The following is an 11,269-nucleotide window of genomic DNA, read 5'->3' on the forward strand; positions in this document are numbered from 1 at the left end:
GAATAACAGACTTCCTACAAAGGAAAGATAATTAGATTGACTAGAGAGAATGTAGGTTGGGTTTATGGAAGAAGTGATTTTTAAAAACTTCAGAGCAGAACTTGAAGTCCATTAATTTTTTGTAACCCCCACTAACTACCCCACACAACAGAGAACATACTGCTGAATGAATGCTTGAACATTTCCGTTTTCTAGGCTTCTGCAGAACCATACAGGCTAGTTTTGCTTTTGCTGCATCTTATGCATTAGAACAGTTGGGAGAACAGACAGCAACACTATCCCCTCTGAAGGTCCAGCCATTATCAGGAAGTTGAGACTGCTTCCCAAATGCTTGGAATAGAACTTTAGATGCCATACTGAAATTGTAAAGAATTCAGTGCTTGTGGACAAAAGCCCAAGTTTATTGATGCAGTCAACATCACATATCCCATGCCAGTTTGGAGGCTCAGTGCTAGCACCCATGCATGCATTCTACCAAGTGTGTCCCACTACAAAGTATTGTCAAGAGGCAGAGCTACTATTTGTCATCACGTTCCAATGTTTGGAGTTATGTTGTAAGAATGATTTTATAGTTAATGAGAAAGAGACCATCTTTCTTATAATCTATTTCACATGGACGGCTGGCAAACCTGACTTGACAACAGCATAGTATTTTATATTATATAATATAATCAGTATATCAATATAAGGAATATTTAAGTTGTTAATGATCAAGTATTTTGCTTTTAGTTAAATATCTAAATTTTATGTATAACAATAAGAAAGAAGAGGCTTTTAGTCCTCTCTGTGCCCCTGATGTTTTGTATATTAACAAATTATTCAAAATTGGATAGAATTTAATAATTCAAGATAATGATTCTATTGTACACATCTTACTGTACAAGAATTTTTAAATTTTTTTATTTTGCACATTTGTTATTTCTCAAAGAGATAAAATACAAAAGGAGCAGTGGTTGTTTTTAAAGAAGAAAGTAAAACAGTTTTCAATGCCCCTATCATCTTACTTATACATTCTTAGGATTTTTGTTACTATTTTTCAAAGTTTGCTCTCATCCCCCCAAATTTGGGGAAGTTTTTTTTAAATAAATGCTTTCAGAGCTAAGAAGCTAGTACAGACTATTCTGGTTTGACATGTTTATAATATCAATTAGTTCTTGAGAATGAGGTCCATATTAAAGGGAGGATTGTTAGTTCATATGCAGCTTTACCTAGGGAGAGGGAACTAGAATAAGGGGAGTTGAATTACAGTCTTCAACAGTGAAGGGGAAAAATACTGTTGCCTGCTGCTTAATCATCACTTCTTAAGAAAGGCCTTTCCTGACTACCTGTGTGGAATGGAACTACCATCCTATATCCTTTTACCTGCTTGATTGTCTTCATGCAGCTTGATCTCTGATGTTATATCATTCCATCTCTTTGTTTATTCATGTATTGTTTGTCTTTTCAACTAGAATGTAAGCTCCATGAGGACAAGATCTTTTCTGTATCCTCAGAACACTCAATACTGTCTAGCCCATGACAGGGTTTCAGTAAATATTGATTGATTGAATGAATGAATAATGGCTTCTGCTCACTTTGGCAATGCCAATTTTGGTTTTGTTCTTCCTCAGCTTTCTTCTTAGCTGACTTGGAAATGTTGCTTCTTCCGTCCCATTCTACAACTTCAGTAAACCATGATAAGAGCTTCAGGTTCACGAAACTGCTAACCTCAAGGGCTATAGGACAACAGTGGCCTGTCTGGCAAAATATTTTCTTATTTCATTTCAAATCTCAAGTCAGGTCTTCGATATTTTACCCATGAAGCTGAGACCTACAACTCCAGAGATTATGGATGTAAAGAGCATTTGCGTTGACTTTTTCAATAGAGATTGCTAGGGAATGTATCTTAGTGGAAAATGCTATACTCAAGCTCTCCCGCTCTTTGTTTCCATGAGCCTCTATTATAGCCAAGTTGTGCTGTATGCTGGTCTTCATTTTCCACCCGGCCCCCAGCTTCTTCTTCCCTTCACTTCCCCCCATCTGCCTCTTTGTCCCTGTGGCTACCTGTACAACATTTGCTCCAAGGCCATGCTTTCCATACCCTGCTCTCAGGCAACGGCCGAGTGCAGGAAGGAAACCAAGGAAATCCCTTTTTCTGTGAAATGAGAGACTCCCTTGACAGGTGACTATGGCTCAAAGATTTCCCATTGGTCTGACCTAAACTTTTGTAGAACTGTACTTGCACTCAGGATCTTGTTTCTTTCTCTCCTTCACAGGACCAGACTCGTATCAGCCTAAAGAGACTATATGAGCCAGGTATATCGAGGTAAAAATACACCTTATGAAATCTGCCCTGTGCAAACATCTGCATGGTCTGCTTTATGGTGGCACTCTGATCTCTTATTTAAGTTTGTGCTCCCTCCCTTCCTCAGTCTCAGCCTTGTGACACCAGCGGAATGCTGGTAAATATTTAATGGTCAGCTCTCTAAAAGAATGGAAAGGCAATGATTTGTCACATTTGCCCATTTCCATGGTGTAAATGCACCCGCCATGGCCAGTTTGAAAGTAGAAACATGACGTCACTGGATGTGGAGTTAGGAAGAAATTCTTAGTAGCTGGTCATTATATAGCATTCCCACAATAGATGTCAATGACCTCAAGGGCATAACATAGTAAAAGGTAGGAAAAGAATTTAAATGGACAAATTCTGAATATTTATTACTTTTAAAAATATAATGTATTGACTTGTAAGCTTATATACTTTAGTTTTAGTAGTGGCTGTGTTTAACAGTTGGCTCACAAAATTACTGAAAATTTAACAATTTTTTCTCACAAGCCCATATGAGCTGCCTCAGTATATTTCTAGGTTACCACAAACAGAGCATCCAAACAGAGGGGCCAGGATTTTTACCCAAAAAATGGCCACTGACTCACTTGTATAGTATAGGAGCCAGAAGGGAGCTTGGAGCCTATCTCCTGCATTTTCATTTTATGTCCAGAAAAATGAAAGTCCCGGAAGTTTATTCAAGCAAGCACTTATTTACTACAAATACTACGAGCAAGGTCTCCTTGAATGTATATATTCCTGCTGTGTTCATCTTACTAGAAAAAGATGATAGCAACTGGATTCCCTCTTTCTTAGCAAAGGCTGACTAATTATTTGGCCAGGAAGGCGCCCCCCTCATTAGTCACTTTCCTATGAAGCATTGAATTGGAGGATGACTCTATGCAAGGAGTCCTAGGCTCCATATAATACATACACTCTTAACATGAGGATTTATTCATGAATTGCCTTTCAGAAAAAAAAAGCACTTAATGCAGGAAAGTATTTAATCACACCATTCTTTATAACTATTTGCCGAGTTCCTTAACCCTGTGAGTAATAGAACCCACTTGAGACTTTTTCCAGGATGAATGCCTAATACATGCCATTAAAAATACATGACTCTGTTCTAATAACTATATTAACTATTTTCATCATGTTGCACTAGTTTTTTTAAAAAATATTCACTTTAATATTTCTGCTCACTAAATAGCTAGGCATTGATAGCCTCATGTTTGGATTATTGCTATATATTTATTAAGTAAAGAAGAATGTCCTGATTATTTTTACTCGAGGTAGATTTTCTTTTTTGGCAGGAAACAAACTGGAGTGGAGTAACTTGACAAAGATAATTTTAAAACATTAGAATGAAAGGCAGGATTTTTCTTATTTGCCTGAGACGTTGAAAGAGAACCATGAGGGGCTAAGCTGAAATGTTGACCTCCAGAAAGAACGTATTTTTTTAAAGAAGGAGAAAAGGAAGAGGGGTGAGCTAGGAAAACAGATACAGAGAATGAAAATATTGCTATTTATTTTCCCTCACAGAGAAAAGCATAAGGTGATCGCCAGTGGGCATCTTTTTTTTTTTTTTTTTTGGTCTCTTTTTAGGGCTGTACCTGTGGCGTATGGACGTTCACCACGGAGCTATAATTGCCAGCCTACACAACAGCCACAGCAACTCCAGATCCCAGTCACATCTGCGACCTATACCACAACAGCTCATGGCAATGCCAGGTCCTTAACCCACTGAGCAAGGCCAGGAATCGAACCTTCGTCCTCATGGATACTAGTCAGATTCGTTTCCGCTCAGCCCCAATGGGAACTCCACCAATGGGCATCCTTATACCTGGAATGGGGACCCATGGGGCCATATTAATCACTAGAAAATGCCTTTTGGTTATGAAGAGTTACCATTTCCCTTAGCAGGGTAGCTGATTCTTCTTCGAGCTCAGCACCTGGTAAAAATAAAATAGGATTCTTATAATCATTTTGATTGAACAAACAAGTATAAGAACATTATGTTCTTCATTAATGCTTTGGATACTTTTAAAGTAAAAGTCAGTATTAAATATCATAAACAGTAAAAAGACACAGTGCCATTAAACAAAAGTTTAAAGACTAAGCATAATATATTAAAACATTGTCGTGTAACTTTATATATCACATAATACAAGATAGAGTTCCTCTTTGGCTCTTACTGGTTCTAAAGGCAGACTAAAATCATTATCTGTAAGAAAAACTGTATAACCACCCGTGGTGATTACTTTAAAGAAAACATTTGCTGGGTGTTTACATCCTGAATTATGCATTTAAAAAAAAAAAAAAAAGGAAAAAACTAGGGAGTTCCCATTGTGGCTCAGCAGAAACGAATCCGACTCGTATTCATGAGGATTGCAGGTTCAATCCCTGGCCTTGCTCAGTGGGTTAATGATCCGGCATTGCCAGTGATCTGGGGTGTAGGTCGTAGACACAGCTCAGATCCTGCGCTGCTGTGGCTGTGGAATAGGCTGGCAGCTGCAGCTCCGATTCGATCCCTAGCCTGGGAGCCTCCATATGCTGAGAGTGCGACCGTAAAAAGAGCGAAAAAAAAAAAAAAATCTAGACTCACCACTTTAGAGTCAGAGCTCTTATATTGTTAGAAATTGGTGCAGTGGTTAGGGGAAAACAAGTTCTCCCAGGAAAACCTCAGAAGAATCTGGGAAAACCAGCAACTGCTCCCCGAGGCAGGGAGTGCAGTGGCCCCACCCAGTAATGGAGCTGGCTGGTGACCTCAGCTCTTAGGGGTGTGATCAGCCAGTACCCAAATCCTCTGGTCTCAGTGGATTTCTTCTTGACATTCCTTCTCACAGCTGTTCTCAGCATCTTGTTACTGAAAGCTCACAAAAGTAGAGACTGTAACTTACTGCATGGCTGTCACGTTGTTAGCTAGAAGGGCTGCACATTCCTAAACGGACCTTGAAGATGTTGCTGTGATTTGTGCTGGTCTACAGAGGACACCTCACCCTTTGAACGCCTCCCCGACCTTCGACCCACCCCATCCAGACACATATCTCTTCCAAGTCCTCTTCCAAGTGGCATTGCTTTGTGTTGCAAAGGAGATTTTGCTCGCATATTTAAGGAATTCTAACCTCAATTTTAGGGTTAGTCACAGTCAAACTCGTAGTCCCTCCATTTATTTCACCTTCTCTCCATAGATACCTTACTATCTTCACTGTCTGTTTTTGCAATGCTGTAGAAGTGGTTTTTATTGTGACTACTTCGAATTCTTTCTGGGATTGAGAGGAACATACTCTAAATCAATATCATTGGAGAATGATAGAAAAAAGGAGAAATGTAAGAGGAGCAAGATGGGTGACAAATTTCCAGCTTTGACACCTTTTATGATCTTGATCAAGGAAATTCATTTCACTTGACTCTGTTTTATTTTCCTGAAAAGAAAACTACTGACACCCTTCTCAGAGACCTAGCATAACCTGTGAAGTATATATTGGAAAACTCCAAATGAATGTGTTACCTACTGGAAAATAATATAAAATAACTTTAAGAGACACTGAAATATTCCGTTGAAGCTTGAATTTACAAAAATTGTCATTGTAGAAGGAACAAGAAGGAAGGGATATAAATGTGATTTTCTAGAACTAGTAAAAAGGCGTGACATACATTGCTAGACTGATTAGTCATTCAATAGATTCTTACATGATGGGGTCATGGGTGTAACTAGGGAAAGAATAAATTATAGTCCCAAATCCTGATTTAACCTGTACGGTTCTAAGATGAACATTTTGGGTTGCTCTGTTTAAATCACTTTGCCTTCCACCAAGTGACATTTGGTGTTTCCAGGAGCTGACCACATCCGAGAAATAAGGATGGGAAAAAAGGTCCCTGAGATAATTTGTGAAAAGTAGAAAGGTCCTCAACTCTTGTGGAATAATCCTCCTATGAAAATAGCAATATTTGCTCTTAAAATATTAAAATAAATGATACTTATTAAATTAATATTTGTTTTTAATAAAGGGATAATCTGATGTTAGTAAAATATTTTTCACTAAATTAATGAGCTTCATTTTTCAGAGCAGATTTTAGGTTTATATCAAAATTGAACATGAAGTACAGAGGGTTCCCATATATTCCCCTCCCCACCCCCATACCTCCAGCCTCCCCAACATTGACATCTTGCACCAAAGTGGTACATTTGTTGGTAGAATCAATGAACTAACGCTGACATATCATTATGACCCAAAGTCCATAGTGTACATTAGGGTTCATGCTTGGTGCTGTACAGTTTATGGGTTTTGGCTAATGTGTAATTGCACCCATCACTGTAGTAGGATACAGAATAGTTTCACTGCCCTAAAAACTCTCTGTGCTCCACCTATTCACTCCTTCCTCCCCACTGATCCCTGGCAACCACTGATCCTTTTACTGTCTCCATTGGCCTTTCTAAAATGTTAGGTAGCTGGACTCATGCAGTATGTAGCTTTTTCAGATTGGCTTCTTTCACTGAGTGGTGCATGCTCAAAAGTTTCCTCCATGTCTTTTCATGGCTTGATAGCTCATTCCTTTTTAGTGCTGAACCGTAATCCACTGTGTATATGTGCCAGAGTTTATCCATTCACCTGCTGAAGGACATCTTGGTTGCTTCCAAGTTTTGACAGTTAAGATAAAGCTTCTCTTAATATCTATGTGCAGGTTTTTGCGTGGACATAAGTTTCCAATTCACTTAAATAAAAGCCAAGGAGTTTAATCACTAGATTGTACGTCAAGCACAGGTTTAGTGTTATAAGGAACTGCCAAATGTCTTCCACACTGGCTGGCCATCTTGCCTTGTCACCAGCAATGAATGAGGGTTCCTATAGTTCCATATCTTCACCAGCATTCAGTATTGTCAGTGTTACAGATTTTGTCCATTCTAATAGGTACGTGGTGGTAACTAATTGTTGTAATTTGCAATTCCCTAAAGACATATGATGTTGAACATCTTTTCATATGCTTATGTGCCATCTGTGTATCTTTTTTGATGAGGTGTCAGAATCTTCGGTCCATTTTTTTTTTCCCAGGTACAGGTGTGCTCTTTATTTTTCGCATTTTTCCTTTGGTCCATTTTTTAAATCACTTCTTTTCTTTTTCCTGAGTCTTAGGAATTCTTTGTATATTTTGGATAACAGTCCTTTATCAAATGTGTTTTTGCAAATATTTTAACCCAGTCCTGTGGTTTGTGTTCTCATCGTTTTGACATTGTCTTTTGCAGAGGAGAAACTTTTAATTTTAATAAAGTCCAGCTTATCAGTTATTTCTTCCATGGATCATACTTTATTTGTCTTAAAAGACATCACATCCAAAGTCGTCTAGGTTTTCTCCTATGTTTTCTTCTGGGAAGTTTAGCGTTTTGCATTTCATATTTAATCTATAATTCATTTGGAGTTAACTCTTATGAAGGGTGAAACCTGTCTTGATTCTTTTTTATTTTATTTTATTTTATTTTTTTTTTGCTATTGCACCGCTTTTGCTCCAGCACTGTTTGTTGAAAACTACATTTGCTCTGTTATATTGCCTTTTTTCCTTTATCAAAGATCAGTTGACTGTATTTATGTGGGTCATTTCTAGGCTCTCTGTTCTGTCCCATTTGATCTGTCTACACTTTCACCAAGTAGTACTATAGTATCACTGCTATTTCAACAGTAGTTTAGTGTCTGACATTAACTTGGTGGAAATTCTCAGTCATTATTGCTTAAAAAATTATTTCTATTCCTTTCTCTCTTTTCCTTCTGCTATTCCCAGTCTGTGTGTCATACAATATTTATCGTTGTCCCACAGTTCTTAGCTATTCTGTTCTGTTTTTCTGTCTTCTTTCTCTTTGCTTTTAAGTTTTGGAAGTGTCTACTGTCATGTCCTCAAGTTCAGAGGGTCTTTCCTCAGCCATGTTCACTCTACTGTGAAGCCATCAAATGCATCCTTCATCTCTGCTAGAGTGTTCTTCATCTAACGTGTCTTTTTCATTCTTTCTTGGAATGTCCATCTCTCTATTTATACTAGCCACCCACTCCTGCATGTTGTATACTTTTCTGTTAAACTCCTTAACACAGCTTTTTAAGATTAATCACAGCTTTTTAAAATTCTTGGTCTGATAGTGCTAACTTTGGTGCCACATCTGCACTCTGGTTCTAATGCTTACTCAGTCTTTTCAAACTTCAGTTTTGCCTTTTGCTATGCCTTATAAATATTCGTGGAAAGATGGACATGATGTATGAGGTAAAGGAAACGGGGGTAAACAGGCCTTCAGTCAGGTTGAGGTGTGGGGGGAGGGGAAGCGGTTTTTAATCCTGAAATTGGTCTCAGCTTTTCCTGAGCCTTGATCCTAGGCTGTGAGCTTCACAAGTGCTTCTCAGTTTTTAGGTGGGACAGATTAGCTAGAGAGGGCAGGGACTGGGTGTTTCCCTCCCCCCAGGCTACTTAGGTTCTGATAAAAGCCCAGCAGGCTAGGCTCTGGTTAACTAGTTCCTCCCGGGAGGCAAGCTTGTTAAGAATGTTCTGACGTGTTTCAAAATGGTTCCTTTACCCCTCGCTCTTCTAGAAGCACGGGGGATTTTTCTCTGATATTCACTGTGAGAACCTGGTCTGAGCTCCTGAAGATAAAACTCATAGAAGCATAGAGGCTTATGACTGGGTCCCCCTGGAGTTTTTAACTCGCAGATTTGTCTGTGCTGGGCCTCCAGCAATCTACTCACTGAGATTCAGATCCTCCTGCCTGAGCACTGGTTCCTGCAGAGTTTTCTTCTCTGGTAAGTCCTGCCTTTCTTTATTCATCTGTCTGTCTCTTCAGTTTTGAGAACAGTGGTTTTCCCTGTGACCTCACTTCTTTGACAGATTCAAGAAAATTTGCTGGGAGTTCCCACTCTGGCACAGTGGATTAAGGATCCAACATCTCTGCAGTGGCTCAGATCACTGTAGAGGCATGGTTCGATCCCTGGCCTGGTGTGGTGGGTTAAGAATCCTGCATCCTATAGCTGTGGCATAGGTTGCAGCTGAGGCTTGGATTTGATACCTGGCCCAGGGAATTTCCATATGCCGTGGATGCAGCCAGAAAAGAAAAGTTGCTCCATCATGTTCCATCATAAGGGACTAAATATAACGTGAGAAAAAGAATGTATATGTGTGTGTGTGTGTGTGTGTGTGTGTGTGTGACAGGGTCACTTTGCGATACAGTAGAAATTGACAGAACACTGTAAACCAATTATAACGGGAAAAAAAATCGTTAAAAAAAAAACGTTGCTGACTTTTTAGTTTGTTAGGCTTTTTGAGGGTTGTTGGGATGGAGTAGCAACTTCTAAGCTCCTTACATGCAGGGTTGAAAACTAGAAGTCTGAGGTACCCTTTGAGAGTTTCTAGTCTAAACTGGGTTTTCTTCCTTTTATGTAACAATTGCTCTTTCTAGTATATAAAGGCAAAGTCAGGAGAAAAAGCATTACTATGTTTCCTCAGTATCTGATACTCTGTGAATCCATGAAAAGTCCTAAAATATTAAAATGCAACTATGCATCCTAAGAATAAGGTTCACAGTGTTGAAGCAGTCATTAAACCAATTGTAATCACACATTTCTTTCACTGCTTGAGGCATGCTGCTGCTTATTCATTCAAATTGTCCAGTTCTACACTTTCTCCTGTTTTTCTCATCCAAACATGAATGGGATCACGGCTGAATCCTTGCTGTCAAGACACTGCCGGGCAATAGATGGCTTTGTATTTTAAGCAACAAGTGACTTCCTTTATCTCTGTTCAATGTATCCAAATAGTCGTGTAAATTAAGACAAACCCAAGAGAAATAGGGCCCGGATATCACTGCTAATCTTCTCTTTCTCTGCATTTATTGTCAGTTACCTTGTTCAGGGGTCTAATTGCTTTTTTGTTCCTTGTTACCATTTCTGCTTCTGTTATTAGAGAAAGTTTTGCCCAGATTCAGCATCATGTATGATCTATCTTAAGTTCTGTGTTTTTTTGTCTTTGTTTTTGTTTTTTCTTTGAAGTATTTCACAACTGAAATGAAAATGGGCTGTGGTCATTGATCACTTTCGAAAGCCAAAAGATTTTTTTCACCACCCTTCAGCACATCAATGAGATGGAGCTAGGCTTTTTCACGAGTCCATAGCTCAAAGCTTTCATTGGAATGTAATGCATTCTCTTGTCCACACAGATACAGTGCCTCATGGTGTGGCTATTTTTTTTTTTTCCCCTCAGCATCAAGAAGTTTCTATGAGGCAGCCAATATGAAATACAGAAAGTCCAAACTCAGGATAACGTGCTAGTTTCCACTAAAGGGCTTTGAATTCTCCTGGATCAAAGTTCAGTCAGAAACCAAATGAGGAGTTCCCGTCGTGGCGCAGTGGTTAACGAATCCGACTAGGAACCATGAGGTTGCGGGTTCAATCCCTGGCCTTGCTCAGTGGGTTAAGGATCTGGCATTGCCGTGAGCCGTGGTGTAGGTTGCGGACGTGATTTGGATCCCACGTTGCTGTGGCTCTGGCATAGGCCGGTGGCTACAGCTCTGATTAGACCCCTAGTTTGGGAACCTCCATATGTCACGGGAACGGCCCTAGAAAGGCAAAAAGACAAAAAAAAAAAAAGAAACCAAATGAGTTATGCAAGAAGTGGAATTACTACTCCAGGGAGGAGTAGAAATCCTTCCATATATGGAATGAAGAACCTAAGTTCCTACCATAGATTTGTATCTAATCAGGGGAGAAACTCAGTCTGGAGTAATAATCCAAATTGCACAGTATCATAGGGACATCTGGTATGTGGTCTGTAACCAGCAGGCATTCATATGCACGGCTGGCCAGGTCCAAGAAGACTCTGAGAGGTAAATGTCAGTTTGCCTTGAGCTTATTTTAGGTCAATTCTGGCTTAGCTACAAGCACATATGTCTGACTGGGAAGGGCTATGAAGATACGCTTGGATCTGAAGAGTTTCTTA

Source organism: Phacochoerus africanus, chromosome 4, assembly GCF_016906955.1.
Source record: "Phacochoerus africanus isolate WHEZ1 chromosome 4, ROS_Pafr_v1, whole genome shotgun sequence".
Taxonomy (NCBI): Eukaryota; Metazoa; Chordata; class Mammalia; order Artiodactyla; family Suidae; genus Phacochoerus; species Phacochoerus africanus.